This window comes from Argiope bruennichi, chromosome X2 (genome assembly GCF_947563725.1).
Source record: "Argiope bruennichi chromosome X2, qqArgBrue1.1, whole genome shotgun sequence".
NCBI lineage: Eukaryota > Metazoa > Arthropoda > Arachnida > Araneae > Araneidae > Argiope > Argiope bruennichi.
Window position 1 is genome coordinate 91,130,785 of NC_079163.1, and position 18,818 is coordinate 91,149,602.

The 18,818-nt window shown below is 29.2% G+C and overlaps 1 protein-coding gene across 3 annotated transcripts in view; it reads left to right on the top strand.

The window, feature by feature from the left end:
• The window catches only part of LOC129960616 (AF4/FMR2 family member 1-like), a 206,747-nt gene that overhangs the window by 165,783 nt on the left and 22,146 nt on the right, over positions 1-18,818 (top strand). The window lies entirely within an intron of this gene.

Consider the following 18,818-nt stretch of genomic DNA (forward strand, 5'->3'; position numbering starts at 1 on the left):
GATAGGGAAAATATTTCTTTACAGTGCTAATATATTAAGATTTCGATAGGGATTTTTGCTACACGCGCCGACAAGGCAGGGGAAACATAGGGAGGTTTTAAAAAGAATGTGCCTACTGGAAATTTTTCTAGCCCTTCACGTGGAATGTGGGAAAATTAGGCTTTTAGCCGATTCAGCAATTTTACAAAGCTTCTCTTGAATTAATTAAGTAGAGAAAGTGGAATTGGATCACAAAATAAGAGAAGATTTTAGAATGAAGTTACTATGGGCTAAATTAAGATAAAACCTTGGAAATTAATTAAATTGAAATTAGAATTGAAATATCATTACATGTATTTGAATATCATTGTTACATTAGTTTATAGTTTATTAATATATTGCTTTTGTTTAGTTCACTAATACTTTCCTTAAACTGTAAGTTTAAAATTCGTATTTTTATGAATTTAATAGTTTTAAGTGTTAAATAAAATGCAAGATATTTATAATGGTTTGTCGTTTAAATTTAGGTATTAATTATATTAATATACTTTTGCATAAAATAAATATCTAAAATAGAAAAATACTTTTTTTATAAGTAACCATGGAAGTTAAATTGTAGAAGGTCAATGATAGAGGAAGCTGAATCGCAAAATCGGATTTTGAAAAGGCTCTGATTTGCGGAACTGTAAGGCTTTAATCGGAGAACACGTGCCTTTCTTTTGGCTCCTCGATTTTTTTTTATTTGGTTAGTATTTTCATTAGGACCATTGATACTGAAAATCATAGCTACGATTCTAATAGAAAGCAAAATTACTCTAATTCAGGCCACTTAATTTTTTTAAACGTCCCTGGCAACGAATCAAATGTGATTTTAGGAGTTACGAATGAAGGGAAAAAACGATACAATATTATGAAATGCTATGAATGATTTAAAACTATTTTATATAATTACATTTAAATTAAAATGTTTTATCTTAATATTCGATCGATTATCGATTTTAGGAAATTTTTATCTAACCATCGAAACGCTGTAAAAAAATCTTTTAAAATGTCGTCTTATTATTTAACTAAGATAATTAAAGCTATCATGGCTTTAAAATTAATTATTTATTGAACACATATGGATTTTACATTTTCGATGGATTATTGAATCATAATTCAGCTGTGACAATTTTATCGATCGCTGGTTTCTTTGGTTATTCAGAAGGACAATTTCAATTATTCCGAAACTTTACGAACCGAGGCCGAAAAATCATCTTTCATCATAAGCCGATCAGAATGCCAATTGGTTTATTCGGAATTAACAGCAATGTAAAAATGTTTTCTGTTTTTATTGCATTATTACGCCATATTTTTCTCTCACTTTTGTTTTAATTGACGTACGAATTCATCTGTAAAAGCTATAAAAGATGTGAAAATAAAAGATTGAAAAGCATAAAAACTGCTATAAACTGACATATAAAGCATAAAAACTGCTATAAACTGACATATAAAGCATAAAAACTGCCATATGCAGATGAGAAAACTTCTAAAATATAAATTTAAGACCTTTGTATTTTATAAAGTACATCAATATAATTAAATATAAATGAAAGTTTCAACTCCGTATCAAAAGTTGCTGGCCCGGGGCAAAATTAGAACAGAAATAATGTGAAGCCCCATCCAACATTGAATTGAGATTCATTTTCCGAGTTTCACAAGAACGAATAACATTGACACGTGGAGATAGTTTGTGTTTGGGATAATTTCCCTCGAAATTGCACAACAGATGAAACCAGTTCACCCAAAAATAAAAACATATATTTTGACTACTGCCGAGTGAGATATCTAGCTCTGTATTTTATTGAGCAGTAGTGTGTTCTTCAACGAAAGCAATTTCACTTGGTTTCCTTCTTTTCTAGTAAGTTGAAGTGATCTAAAATGGACCTTATCTCAGTCACGTTCCTTATTGACCGTCGCATGGTTTTTTTTCTCTCTCATTGATTTATGCCAAAAACGTGTAGGCTCCTTTTTATGCTGTATAATTAATTCAAGAATTTTGTTTTCGTCTTTTAAATCGATAGCGTTTATTAAGAAATGGGGGTTATTTGTGATATATAATTGAGGAGTCATTGACATAAATGACCACTTAAAAATTATTTTGCGCAATGTTTTTAGAGGAATTTCTTCGTGTAGTGTAAAAGTGTGTATCTAGTCTATTTCTGTTTAAAAAGTATTCTTAGTAAAGCCATTCTAGGTTTTAGAAATCAGTTTATTGTAAAAATAAAAACTTGCACACTTGTCTTTATTTAGTACGGACGATAGTTTTCAATTTAAAGGTATGGAATATTGCTGATGGGAATATGATTAAATTGTAGATGTATAGTAAAGTAATTTAAAACTTTAATATTTTAAGAGATCCGTGACAACTGGCTGACATGTCCTTTAATTAAGAGATATATCTTTTTTACATTCGAATGTAATGGCACAATGCATGAAACAGCAAGAAAAATTTATCTTTTGATTAAAAAATGTGATAAAAGTTGTGAAACAAGAAGTAAATATGTAATGGAAAAGCTTATTATTTTAAATAAAATTTTGAAATACAATTTTTTCTTGTAAAAATCCTTGCTCTGAATACCATTTAAAGGAACACCACTCCAGTTATTATTTATTAAAAATGTGTTCGTTCTTTATACTCCGAAAATTTTTAACTCGTTAAGTTTTCATTGAATTTATTTTCTGAATTTTTTTGAGAAAAATGTTTGCATGGATAAATTGAGATATTCCATCTTAAAAAAAGATGAATATAGAGATTTTATGTTTTCACTTTTAAAATTTTGCTAGTATTTTAAATACTGATAAAATTGAAAGAGTTTCTTGCCGTTAAACTAAAATATTTTCATAATCAGATTTTTTAAAAATCCATTTAAAACCTAATACTGTTGTATCATTATAAAAATTGAAAGTACATAGTAAGCCTCTCCAATTCTTCCATTTCTAAGGTATGAAATTATACTGATGGAATTATGCAATAGATGAAATCATCGCTGATTATATTTTAATTATTGATTGACCAACTCTGTACTTCCCTTCTGAAACAGAATTTTCTTCTATTGTAGACAAATAGATTCAATGTATCTGTAATAAATTAAAATTTATCTTTTTTACTTTAAATTTATCCTTTTTATGAAATATATTTCCTATATGCTCATAAAAAAATCCTCTAAGAATCAATTGCTTTATCCATCAATTGTTTATCGTCAAAACAACTCCTCTTCTTTATATTATTTTTGCAAAGTATCTTATGGATTTCGAAAATGCAGAGTATAGCAGAATTCTTAATATTCTGAAATTACTTTCAATTTATCAAACTAGCATAATTCGCATAGCGTTTTGCAATTCGTTCGGATCCTACCTCCTAAGATTTGCTCAGGAATGTTGTCAAATATGCAGGTTCCCCCTAAAACAACTTTTTCGTCCTTCAAAGTCCTTTCCCCGAAAATCCAACTTTCGATTCCTTCGTTCTCGACCCCCTCTTTTTTCCTCTTTTGCACCCCTCAACTGATTCTTCAGTTATTTCTTAGGCTACTGAAATTACAGATTAGGCTTTCCAAGAAACGGTACAAAAGGAGACTCCGCGCTAAGACGACGAAACTTACTGAATAAGGGCTTATGAAAAATGTATTACTTCTACTGGTGGAACAACTTTTCTACAATATTGATAGGACCCCCTTTCGACGCTGTTGCGGGAGATTATTGGGAAGGGGGAGGGGCGCATCTTCTAGGGTCGTCGCCTCGAGTACAACATTCGACAATTGTCCGTACGGCGTCACTTACAGAGTTTTCTTTTATGGTAAGTCCCACTGGAGCAGGTCACGCTTTGTAAGTATCGCAACCCAAGACTTAAAAAAAAAAGTTTTGCACCCGATAAACCGATGTTGTATCTGTTCAGTCCATTCATTGTTTGGGGAATTTCTATTTTGCATAATGTGTTTTTTTTTTATTATTGTTTTGCTCCCAAAGCATTTCCTAAATATTTATAACTGGGGAGTTTTTCCCATATCATCCATTACAACTGACAATTTTAAAAACAAAAATGTTTTCGCAAAATCACTCTTGCTATCCTTTTCGCATAGAATAGGCGGAATGTCATGATTAGGTGAAATAAATGACCATTCAAGACACAACATTTGCACTTTAAATTGAATCTGACCTTACAAGAAAATAGATGCGATTCACTTTCTACCCGACGAATAGCAGTCAGGGACTGAACTAAAAATCGATACGAAAATACGGCTTAGAAGAGCTGTTTGCATCTCTAATAAACACATCAGATCTTCTTTTGCTCTTATATTGATTGATAAACGATGTATTAGTATTTTTGAAAAGCTAGTTTAACTGAATGGCTGATCTTGTTTATTTGTTGATCGATCTATTTATTGGAAATACTAGATCATATTTATGTCAAAACAGTCTAGAATTCCAGTTCAAAATGAATAAACCACAGATGCATCTTTTTAAAAATAAAATTCAAATATGTTTGGAAATCTAAACAGCGTTTTCAGCTTAGATAGAATGTTAATTATATTACTATAAGCTTTTTTTATGTTAGAAATCGATTTTTGAATGATTTTACTTTTTTAAATTTAGTTTTTTGCTGATCCCTACACACATAGTATTCCTATTAGCGCAAGATATTCCGGGCCATTCAAATTGTCTAACAACTCAATTGAGATGTCGTTTAGTATTTTTTGCTAATGCAGATATAAACGGCGTTTGCTTTTTCATTCAGCTTCGAGTAAAAGAAAATATTCGTTGATTATGATAATAATAATAATATAGTTAATGTATACTATAGCAAGTGTGAAATATATATACATTTCTTTATCTCATTACATTTATATATTTGATATTAAAAAATCAGTACGACGAACAAAACTAAAATCAACGCCAGACAAGAGAGAAACTATCTCACACTAAATTTATTTTATCACACACTCTATCTTTTGTTCAGGACAGGCTACAACAGGTGAAGGAGGAGGGGGGGGGGGGAGGATCGGTCTTCGCTCTGTTTACTAACAAGGGATGTGAATTTTTTTCTAAAATTGAAATTATAACGTTATGATCTCTCTCTACCTGTTTCTGTTAAATATTATTTGTTATTCAGTAGAACAGGACAAACCACTGTAGAAAACATGGTACCCCCCCCCCCCCCCAGTCTATGTCTTGACACTAACCAAGTCGGCCAATCTATCTTTTTTCGAATTTATAACCCCCCACCCCACCTACTATTTTCAGATTTGTTCTATCAGCTGTCATATTATTTTCAATCATTTTGATTTTAGTGCAATGCATATATTTAATGAAAAATTTTGTAATAGATGTTAGTTCTTCATAAAATAAATAAAATGATTGAAACTCATTTAAATGAAATAAACTAAATTGATCTCGCCATTATATTGAAACCACTGCTGTGATCGTTTTCGGGTTATTTCTATTTAAAATTTTTGATGCATTTGCAATTGTTGACTGAATAAATATTTTAATATTAATGCAAAATGAAATAGCAGTAGAAGAATTTCAGCTAAAATTCTTGAGAATATTCTTTTCTCTGTTATTCATAAGGATTATAGCTCCTCTGTCTAAGGATTACAGTTTTAATATTTTTTCACAATGATTTAAAGTTCCTCTGTGTTGCAAGGCACTTTAGTTAATTGATTTTTATTTTAGTAAAACGTTTTTTTTCAGAGCTAAAAATAGCGCATTTAATCATTTTAGAAGAACGCAATAATTAATATTACCTTTTTAAAGTTACTTTTTATATGGTTTAATGAATGTGTGTGTAATAATACATGATTTAACGCGTAATAGTTCTCTCTTAATTTTTATATTCGTTTAATATCGGATTTTTCTTTCAGTTCATTTCCATCAATTCTATGCTATAAAATAGTATTAAGTTATCAAATATTCATTTTTTATTGCCATAGGTATTTAACCTTCAATTTATTTGGTATAGAAATCTCTAGAAATGGGGGACTTAAACAAAAACTCTTAAAGATACATATTTGCTTTATAGTGTTACAGTGTGAAAAAAAAAATAATAGAAATTTAATTTTAATAGAAAAAATTATTGAATCAGCTCCATACTTTAATTTTTATTAGCATAAATTTATCTTTTTTATTATTGTCAAAATTCTATTGTTCAATATCATCCCTATAAAGAAAAACATTTTCTATCTTCCCTCTCGGTAGGGAGAAAATCCTTTACCCACCTTAACATGGACTCGTCCCAATTTGGTTGCTACGCGACGGTCGCAACCATTTTCTCCCGCTCACTGCGGGGTTACAAAGCCTTGTAAGCAGTCCACGCTTTTGGACGCCATCGTACATTGGATGGGAGAGTTGATTAACTCTCGCTCTCTCATCTCACTCTTTTGAACTTCGTTTAGCTCTTCAGAGCGGTACACACTGAGACTTCCTTCGCTGCTGTAATTGCTCGCTTTTTTTGGCTTTCGTGCCAATTTATCTTTTTATTCAAAAGTTCACTCAATTTGTGAGACAAATGTTTTCGGCTGTTGCCATCAAAGCCCCCTTTAAATTGTTTGGAAATCGAATGTGAGGGGGGGCTCTCTTGGAAGGCACGCTTGTGTTTGGGCCCCACTGAATACTTTCCAGCTGGTGTATGGTAGATTCTGAATGGTACCTGTCAGTTGGAGAATGGAACAATTGGAGAAGTGACTACAATAATTCTTCTTCTGACGATGGTACCCAAGAGTAAGTGCAATTAATAATCGTTACATAATTCTGAGATGGAATGTGCCTATCGTAAAAAAAAATATACTTATTTATTTGAAGCGAAGTTATTAATATAATTTTTTTTTCTGTGTAATTCTAAGATGCATGCGCCATTTGTGAAATAACTATACTTATATGTTAAGAGCAGAGTCGGTTTTTTATAAATAATTCACATAGTAGTTTGAAATTGGTTTTTCTCGCTTTTTTTCTGTTTTTCGTATTTTTCCAAATTTATAAAGGCACAAACAGTGAATTTGGAAAAATACAAGAAGCAGAAAAAATTAGAGAAACAATTTCCTGCTATTAAGTGAAATTTTCATAAAATAAAAAAAAATCGACTCCGCACTTATCATTACAAGTATTATTATTGACTAGACTAAAAAGTACAATTGTCAAACCGAAACTTTTTAAAAGCGAGCGATTAATTGCCAATAAGGATAACCTAATTGTATTTTTAATTAATGTTTGGCGCGTTTTCTACTCTTTAGCATGATTTGCAAAGATTTGCTGTAATTAGTATCGTTTTAATGACTTAATTATCGTTTGACTTAATTATTTTACATTAGTTTAAATCATCCTTTTATATAATATGTTATTACTTATTTTGTTATGTTTCTAACTTACTTTTATCTGATGCTACTGTATAAATTAATAACTTTTTATAAGTATAATTACTGATAATTATTTAATAATATAAACAAGTTACAAATTTCATAATATAAGAGAAATTTGGCTTTTTTTACATTAAATAAAGTTTCAATATAAACTTCTAAATCCTCATATTTACCAAAATTGTTTTAATATTTAGAGTTTAGACATTTTAAAATTTAATTTATTTACTATCATCAATATGTTATAAAAAAACCCTTAAGTATAAAATATAAGAAATAGTTTGAGTGAAAAGTTGCCTTTGTAATTTCTTATTAATGCTCCCAAAATACGCGAAATACCAGCATTATTGTTTAGTAGAATCATTTCATTTGAAGCCATAGCCTGAAATGTGTTTTCTTTACTCATAATCGAAAATGAAGTGAATCTCTTGTGTTTAAGCTATCTGATTTGGAGCACGTGTTTCTTTGTTTACTATCATCACGCACATTAATCGACTGTTTGAAGGTTACCTCTTACTCAATAAAAACTTGACCTGTTTTTTAGGAAACGATTTCTTTTAATACTATAATAATTTTTAGTTATCTCCCTCTTTTTATTAATTTTTATATCAATAATTTATTTTTGAAATGCATATTAAAACTATTAAATAATTGTGTTGAATATTTTGGAGAATTCCTTCAATTGGGATGAGGGATATTTTAAATAACTTTTTGTTTAACGCATATTAAAATGTTCTAGATTAAAAATATTCAAAGAAAGAAAACTTATTATTATTTTTTTTGTTTCGGTTCATTTTATTTTGATTTTTTTTTTCCCTCCGATAATTTTTAACTATTTGCGTGAGAAATTTTTACTTGATCATGTCTGATAATGAACGTATTCTAGTGCAAAACGAGAAATTCATTCATATAGACATCTTAAGCCAATATTTAATTAATGTACTTACTCAAGTAGTGTTGTGGTGCAAAATCCTAAGATGTGAAGCTTAAGATGAATAGCTATTTATTATAAACCTTTATTCTGTTTTCTAATTATTTCATTATTTATATTTTTATCCGATAATTTTATTCAATTAGCATTTAATAGTAATTTATATTTATATTAGTTCCTTATACGTATTTTTTTCCCGACAAATCTTCCGTCAAGGGTTATTATGACAAGTTAAAAACGGTCTCGCTTATTTTGTTACAATTCCTATTTGTTTCACTTATTCTCCTGTTATCATATTGTTGTTGAATAATTTTCTAACTCCTCTACCCCGTAATGTGCATATTACAAGAATTATTACATTTATAAAATGTATACCTTATTCCTTAAAATAAAATATATAAAATTATTCTCACACTATTTAAAATTATAATGAAGTCCCATGAAATAATTGCGATTAATTACCTTACAAATATTGCCTAATTTTAGATGATTATCCTTCATTTTAGTTAACAAAGCACATTTTGTGTTCAACGGGTTATTGTAGAATAGAAAATATGTGTTTTCTGTATGAAAATTTTAAAAACACCTGAATAGAAGGAGGCTTTTGAAACTTTTTTAAAGGAGAAAATTTATGACCTTGTCATACACGAAAGGTTTTCTTATGACTCCATGTAAGAGAACAAAATATTCAACATGGAACAGTTTTTATTCATAAAACGGATTTATAGTTAAATTGGCATTTATATGAACTACTGCAAACAGTTGGAGGAACTTACTTATTTTTATTTAAAATATTGAAATACTTGCCCGCTTACAATTCTTGTGACATAAAATTTATCGATTTTTTATGCAATATTGAAAGAAAAGTGGGATAATGTGCTTTAAAGTTTAAAATTCGCAATACTTAATGATAATAAAAAAAGGAAGTTTGGCTAGTTTGCAGTACACAAACATTTTTTTAAACACACAGTTATAGAAAAGTAGTTTTAATGAAAAAAAAAATGTAGAATTTTTTTTTTTGTGGTGTATTTGTTTCCAAAACACTGTATATTTGTCCTTAAGAAATACAATTTAAAATGGGGGGGGGGCATAAAAATCGTTTCTACTTTGAAGTTAGGAAACTGGTTTCCTGAATTGGACCATCAAATTCTTTAAGCATAATTAAAATGAAAGTATTTTTTGGTCTGAAATTCACATCAGTGCATGCTGTCAAGCATGGAATGTTATACATTGTATAGTTTCTTCATTTACATCGTTATTAAATAAACTGCCTATTTTTACGAACCGTAAATTTTTAAAAAAGGAAGGTTTTGATACCCGTCCGAACTGGGCAACTCTCTCCTACCTAAAAAGTCAGAATGTGATTTTACTATACTTCAGATCTACATGCTGTATGGTACCATAATTGCCAACTAATGATTTTATCTTTCGGACATCTCCAGAGGTTATCTTGCAGTTACGGCATCCATACCCAAAAATAGTTCATGTACGTCATTAAAAGGCAAAGATGAATTTTGTCTTATCAAACATCGGTGCATTTACAAAAGTATCTTTCAAAGTCGTTTAGTTTCTCCAAGTTCATTTATTTACTTGGGTAAACAGAAAAATGTCTCACATTTTGTTCTTTAGAAATATCCTCTGAATAGATAATGGGCACGTGTTGATTACTTGTTAGTGTGCTTGATGGAATCCAAATCATTTTAATGCGAGTTAAGGTTGAGTTGGCCATTTTTTCCATCAACGGCTACGTTTTGGTATTCGACCAATAATGGGCGTGTGCCTGTTTGAGACGCTGATAATGTGCCTTTGAGTCACTGCATTAGAAAATAGACTGGATAAAGGACTCTTTATTGCTCGTCCCTTCTGACAGTTTTCTCACAATGGCCAAAAAGCATACTTGTCTAAAATGTCTAAAAAATGAAAAAAAAAAAAAAAAAAAACTCCTCAATATTGCTTTTATTGTCACTTCAGGCTTACACTCCGTCGCAGACTTTCATCGTGTATTTCGCAACTCGTCGTTTAATATTCTTACTCCAATTTTTTGGGTGTTTAGATATATAATTTTGTTTAGAAATTCTTCATTTTTGTTGCGAATACAGGATAGAAAAAAGATTTTTTTTTTTTTAAATAAAACTTCAGGAATTTTTCTAATAGACATATTTTATTTGTGAGAAATCATCATCATTTCTTCTTTCAACTCAACGTTATGAGTGAAATGTAGGAAAATACAAATTTTTAGTGTTTAATCTGATCAGAAATAATTTCATGATGGGGACAAATATTGAAGGCCAGTTGAAATTATGTTGTAATTAGTAATTCGGGTAAAAAATGATTTCCTTAAGGCGACGAGACAGTGCAATTACCATTTTTTCAGCTTTTCACTCTTCAACTACTCATTTTATTGCCTTTTCTTTAACTGTTTGTTTATTGAGAAATTTTTGTTCTCTGTTTAGGGCGATAAGTATCCAGATCTTTCGTGAATTTTTCTTGTCCACAGCTCTAATAAAAACTGTAAATTGAGTTGTTAATGATTTATGAAATCACTTAATGCTGTTACATAAAGGTGTTATCTTATTTCTGTCCAGATAAAAAGAAAATTTCTCGCACATTCTCCCTTTTAAGCGCTTTCACTTGGCTTCGCTGATCCATATTTGTAAGGAGGGAATTTTGCAATTGATTTTTGATTCATTTTTTTCCTGCTCTGGAGTTTTGAACTATTATATTTTCTCATTTCATTCTTAATGACAATAGAACATTTTAGTAATTTTAGAACTTTTTATTATCAGTTAATATATTAATTTAATTAAAAATTGCTTTCACAGAGGTAACGCCATATAAAGACTGATTTGGGAAATATTAGTTATTAGATTCCGTAATATTTGTTAACATGAATTATGAAATAAATTAACCAATAAAGATTAAAAAAATAAACACGTTTTTATTAATTTAGTAAAGCCAAAGAAAAGCTAGTTGTTGAACCAAAAGTGAAGCAGAATTATTCATAAATTGAGACACACACACACAAAAAAAAAAGAAGTTATTCTTGGAATTTTTATTAAAAATTTAAATATATTATAAATGTGATAAAAATTTCAATTCTCTTAGAGTATTTCCATCCGAATTTCACGATTTTGTTTTAGTGTCAGTATTTTTGATTAAAAAAAAACAAGAATTTAATAATAAGGTTAGAAGATACGATTAAAAAAAATTATTCTCGGAATAGGAATATTTCTAATGCGAATTAGAATATTTACTATTCTAGTAGAATATTAAGTATGTAGATTATAATCAAATTAGAATATTTATTGTTAAAACCTTATTAAATTTATTTTTAGAAATATTGATAGAATTAATTTTCTCTAAGATGAAATTTTATAAAACTGAATTGAACAGTTAGAATATAAACTTAAAAAAAGCCGGCCAATTTGGTATAGTGGTTTGAGTGTAGTGTTGCAACAACAAAGTAACCACGTTTGATTTTTTTCATAAAGTTTAGACAGTTTACACCTTTCTATAAGCCACCATAAATATTATAAGAAATACAATTTAAAAACTAGAAAATAATAACTATATATATAAAAAACAGTTTCAAATATGCTTTTATCAATGAATTAAAAAGGATATACATATTTTTTTTAAAATCAAAAATATGAAAGTTTAAACAAAATTCGTAAAAGAATGAGAAGCAGAAAATAATATAAAGCCACAATGGAATCATTAGAATTATAAAAGCTGCTAAATTCATTATATAAATAAAATAAGTTATTAGTGAGACTGTAATTTACTTAGAGTATTTCTGTCTGTCCCTTACGCTTTTGCAATTTTGACCTCTAAATTTTTTTATCGAAATTTTATTATTCTTTTTCTCTTTTTAATACATTGATAAAAGCGCTTTTTAAAAACCTTTTTTAATATTTATTATTTTCTCTTCTCTGTTCCGGGTTTCTCGCTAGAAGTTTGTTCCGTCTTGACACAAGTGATTGCGTCATTTTGCAGTTACCGAAAGGCAGCCCTTAACGAAACTAATAATATACTGCAAAACTCTGTAATGTTTGCTGTTGCGAGATATATTTTTTTTTGAATTCCTGTTTTCCTTCTATTTGATAAATGCTTCTTATTTATAAATATATAAAACAAATTCTTAAAGCTCATAAAATATTTAAAATTGAATTAATAATTGGTTTGTGAAAAGAAATTTGTCTTCAAAGTCCAAAATGTTTGCATTCTGCCTTTTTTCTTAAATGTTTATTAGAAAATATCAAGTTTTGCTATCTACAACTTATTTAATATCAAAGGCCGATTAGCCTTAGTTAGAATATTCCCAGTTGGTACATGAAATTCAATGTAGTTGCGCCCCAGTCCAATGGAAGTCTTTTGTAATGTTTGCATTCATTCTAATGTTTTTATATAAAATGAAAGTAGTTAAACTTAAGAAAGAGCATCGTTCTTCTTCGCATGTAATGTAATAGTTAAGTTTCTTACAAACAACTCTATTTTGGATAATCATTTTGTTAAACCAACATAAATATACTCTCTATAAGGGGAATAGAAACATCCCATCTTATTTAATTGTTACTACCCAACATTTTTCATGTAACAGTAGCGTGTATTGTAACTAACGTCAATCGCCCTTTAGCATTAAATAAACTGTTTTGACGTATATCATGAATTAGAGGGGAATGTTCAGCGATGAGTTTGAGATACGTTTGGCAGTGCCTCGCGTCGTGAACGACGGAAGGTTATTCATTGGAAAGGTTGCCAAGACGAAAGTCAAAGAACGAATAGGTTTATTACTCAGTCGTACACAGAGATCAGCCCGTTTCCTATGTACCACTATTCTCGGGACTGATCCATTCCTAGGCTTCGTTTACTACCACTCATTACAGACTTAGTGCTATACATCATACAATGCTTGAGAGAGTCATTTGTAAGGGAGTGGTTTTGATAGCGGGGATCTTAGATTATGATCAGTCTGATGACTGTAAAATCTCTTCATTTAGGAAGCTGGATGGATATTATTCTAAGGACAATTGTTTAGCTTCTGACTTCATTCTGTTTACATAGGAGTGGAATTTTTCAGTTTGGGGGCGAATGGAGGATTTGTTGATTATATATTACATTTTACTGATACTGTATTTTCGCAATTTTTCTATATGATGAAGTAGTTTGGCAGACTTCCTAATGTCTTCTGTATTTTTTCCGTTTCATTTGAATTATTCTACAATAGCTTACATCTTTTTTTAAACCTAAATTATACTTTTGATCAGCAAAGTTATCCCTGCTGATTGACCACTGCATTGAAAAATGATCTGACTGATCAATTCTTAATTGTTTGGAGCAGGTTTCAATGCGATTCAAAGCAGGATACTAGACTTTGAAAATTTTCAGAAGTTTTTTTTCCCATGTCAGTTTAAACCTGTTGCATAATAAATTCAGTTTTCTTAAGTATCTTTTATCTCGTGACAAGAAAGCGAAATAAAGCCATTCATTTTTTTGATTTTTCATTGAGTTTTAAACTTTGATTGCTATCATTTTGAGTAAAAACTTTATATTTGTGTTTCGACAAGGAGCAATACCTTTTTTTCCCCCATATATTTAAGCCTTTTTTTTTAGTATTGAAATCGTGAAACGCTTTTTTGAAAGTGAATAATATATAATGAATTACCTTTAATTTTTAGTGTTTGAATTATTTTTTTAAATGAATGAAGAAATGTCGCATTATAACCTGGACTATTTTAAATGTATATTGTGTAAGTTTTCCTAATTCAGTGGCGAATAATTTTCTTTGAATAAAGCTATACAAAACTCTGAAAGGTAATTTTCGAGATGCATCCTTTACTGAGGGTAAAATATCGAAAACGTTATCATTATCTAATATTCCGCAACAGAAACATTTATTTATTTTTTTATTTTGTTCTGTCAAAGTTTTATGTGATATTTCATTAAAGCGAATCAAAGTACCTTGTGTTAGTTGAACTTCGAAAGTGGAATTCTGTACTATTTAATTGGATCTGAAACTTTATAGCTGCCATCCAAGATTCAGGAAATCGGGAAATTTTTAGGAGAATAAAGGAATCTTCCGTTTTTATCTAATTAGTGATCTAAAATCGAGCATCATGAGAATCTGATCTGGCCATGTCCTCATTTTTCGAGGTTCATCTTCATTGTCTTCGTTCTTCTCAAGTTCTTTCAGAGAAAGGCTGCTTTTACTCGCGTTTGAATTAGTATATATATATATATATATATATATATATATATATATAATATGGAGAATTGTGCAATCTAGAGTACTTCAGTTTCTTGTCTTTTCTTCTGGGAGCTTAAAATAAATAAATAGAACTCCATTCTGCATTTAGAGACAACATTTATCGAATAAGATGAGTTAATGTACAGGGTTAATGAAATAATATATTTCTGGGTCATTAGTTTTTGTTAGTAATCCATCTCTTTCGGCTTGTGCTTCGATTTTAAGTTTAAAAATATAGTGTTTTGACACGATAGCAACTGGGATAACTTTGCAATTCATTCATCAGAAACCGTTTTATATTTTTGTAATGAAGTCTTTTAAAATCGGTACGAATGTTGTGTGCTTGTGGGTTAGCTAAACAAACCATGACATAGCTCATTAATGACAACGAACGCATTAAACAAAAAATGCTGTCTCTCTCTCTCTTTCCCACTGCATCAACTTGTCAGAAGAAACAACTCTCGAAATATAACTTCAAAAAAAATGCTAAAGAAATTCGCTAGAAGTGGTTAATTAGTTGGTTCAAGAGTTGTGAAGTTCGTATTAATAAGATATATGTTCGTAACACATCATGATTATGTATATGTTGGTAACACATCATGATCTACGATAATAAATTTTGAAAATCTTTGTAGCATATTTAAATTAATCGAACTTCATTATTTATTTCTGGAGTCACTTTATAATATCTGAAAAGATTACTGTTAAAGACAAGTTCGGTACTGAATAAAAAAATTCTTTTTATTTAATTTTGCTTTTACCATCTATTCTTAAATAAGATGTCTGGATGTTCCGGTTTATCCAGGGCATTTCCGAATTTTTACTATCTCTCCTGAATTGCAATTAAATAATCCGATTATGATTTTATGAATGAATTAGACTTAATTGTCAAAATTTTAATTAAAACAGCTCATTTAAGTAAAAGGATTTCTCATTTTTAACTTTTACTATACAACAATGACCAGACGTTCTGGTTTAGAAGTTTTCAACTCTTTTTATCTCTTTGAAATATAGTCTCAATCGGAAGATATTGAATTTGTATTTGAATTAATTGCACTGGATTGTCCCGTTTCACTCTTATTAATATATAGTTCATTTTTAAAGCGTGATTAACTAAATTTAATTTTTAAATAACTTAGCTTGTAAAGTATATTATTAATTTTCTTTACACTCACGAAAACATTTTGAACGTCATAATCGCGATACCAAAGAAACTATGGCTACTTTCTAACTATTATTTTACGCATTTTTTTGTTGCTCTTTCGAAGGGCTCGACTTGATCATAGGGGATATTACGAGAGGAAATTTACAATTGAAGGCCTACTTCGTTGATGCTCAGAGGAAATATCAGTTGGTATGTGCCTCTGAATTTCCGTTCCGCGCCCACTCTGAAGCTGGATCTTCTTTTTCTTCGTAGACATAGCAGATGCGGTCGAAACATCCCTCACAAACATAGTTCTTATCGGATGTTTATTTTACGATTTCCTGGTAGAATATATACATTGTAACAAAGTTCGATTGTTATTAGAGCGAATGCTGGTATTTATAATGTCTTCCGGAATTGAGTAAAGCATCGAAAATCCGTACGATAAAAGTTTGGCATTCGAGAATACATACTGCGTAACTGAGAATGGATAGAGGAAGAAAAACATTCTTAAAGGAACGGAGAACTGTGCTAAAAAATAAATAAATAAAAATAAACTTGTATTGTTTAAAAACATTTTTTAATGTAAATTACTGCATTTCTATATAAGATTTGGCTCGCTTATTGTAAAAAAAAAAAAAAAAAATTCATGATTTCCGTTGTAACAATACGTTCATTTAGAACAGTGATGTTTTTACAAAAATGATTTAAGTTAATATAGAAATTTCTAATCGGTGATAAACAAAAATAACTACAATATATTTGATTTATTCATTTAATTAAAATTATAATTTTGATATCGATTAATTACAAATAAAGTTATAAAAAATTTCTTTTACAATTTTGTCGTTTCTCAAAGATAGATAGCTATAAATTTTGAATAAGGAGAATGGCATTTTGCAATGAAAGCTTTCTTCAATGGGCACTTAATTAATGCTTTTTTTTAAAATTTATATGTACATTTGCATCCTACCGGAAAAGTAGGGTGGTACCGGTAAAACACCGGCAAGATAAATATATGAAACAATTTATAGACCCATACTCAATCTTTTTTTTTTTTTTTTTTTGATTTTGATGAAATTAAAGATGAAAAAAAATATACAATTCATAATAACAGAATAATAAAAATAGAATTCATAACATACGTAAAATATTTTACTTTAATGTTATTTTAATTTATAATTGATCCTTTACTGTATTAACTTTTTTCTGAGTCGCTCGCTATATAAGCTATTCTGTTAAAATGTTTCAAATGTTTAATGAGTTAAAGATAAATCATTGAAAACGAAATAAGCATCGTATTCAATTCAATGCCATACATTTTCCTAAAATATCCTCCACATTTTAAAAAATGTGCAGGCCGGTAATTTATTGGTATTTATTTATTTATTTTTGCTTCCATCTCATTTTTATTTTCTGTTGCTTAGTAAAATACAGCTTCATTTGAATTTCGATTATCATAATTGAGAATTCTGATGTCTCGGAGTTTTGAAATATAGATATATAGACTATAAGCGGAATTGCAGTTCTTTTGGATTCCTTATATGTGAAATCCAAGTTTAGCTTTTAATGATATTCAGTTCTCATTTGTTTTTAATTTAAATTATGAAATGTATTACAGAGTATTAGACTTAGTTACTATGCAATGAAGGGTATAGATTTCTTTTATGCTTAAACTAAAAATCCAAAATATTTTTAAAAAATTTTCAATTTTTAAAATCATTTTATGCAATTTGATATTTACCTCATATCATTTATGAGATTCATAATGATATGAGGTAAATATCAAATTGGTATTATCGACCGTTAAATGAATGAAATGCTTGGTAATATCGACCGTTATTACCAAGCATTTCATTAATTTTTAAGCAGTATTTTCAAGTAGTTTGGATTCATTGAAATATTTTAAGAGTTACTTTTAATTATTCAATTAATTTCTAAAAAGTCGCTTTCTTTCATAACTTTTCTAGTAACCAACCTAGAAATAATATACTTATTCAAATTTAATTCAAATTAATAATTTTGGCTTGATATGAAATCAGTTTCCTGTATACTCCATGAAACAACAAATGACTGCATTTGGCAAAATCTTGTGAAATTGAAATATTACCGATATTGAAATAGTACCGATATTGAAATATTTGTTTGTTCAAAACTTTTCAATGATGCAGTGCATTCAAATGAAATGATTAATGTGCACATTTCGAGACTTTTATTCATAGAATGTTAAAATGAATTGTTTTTACTTAAATAAAATTAAATGGATATAACTAATAACGTTTGCGAACGTTATCTAAGAATAATTTTCATTTGCTGTTCTTTTTTTACCGAGGAGATTAGAATGGAAACGAAATAAAGCGGCTTTTAAAATCAGGTTTAATGTTCAAAATTTCAAGACTAAGTTAGGTATTGTCACTTTTATTATTCTGCGCTATCAACTCTGATTGTCATTGATTTCTGAATCATTTCATACTCCTGTCCTTTCGAACTCTTATTTTGCAGCTCGTAATCAAGACAAAGTTTCGATTGTCAATAAGTTAAAATGAATTCGATATAAAATAATTATTCGGAAAAATTTAATGAAATTATTTAAGAGAATATAGTTTTATATTAATATTACTTTTTGTACGAACCACTTTTAAATTTCAATGTTGAAGAATCTAAAAAAAGAAAGTATTGAGAAAAATATCGCTCACGGAATGCTATTCGGAGCGACCACACTGGGATCATGATCTGCAGTTTAGGAAGCAATTTCTTAGAGAGGTTTTTGATAGAATATATTTACTATTCGTTTATCAGGAGTTTACTTGTTCTAACCGAATTGCGTATTTTGATCTGATCTATTAGTTTAATATAAGAAAAGGAATGTTTGTAGTCGTATGCTTTATGTTCTATGTGTGATAAATTTTAAAAGGATACCAATGCATTTAGTGACTTATCTAGGATGAGACATGCAAGCTCCCTAGTTTGCAATTGTACCAAAAGCCCTGTTGGGTTTTAATTAACAGATTAAAGATATGACCCAATTTCTTTTTCCTTTTTACGCTTCCCCCCAAACTAATTTTGGGTTTTAGGAAGGAAACCCAGCATCCCTCTAAAGCTAGTGACTATAGCTAATGGACACAGCTG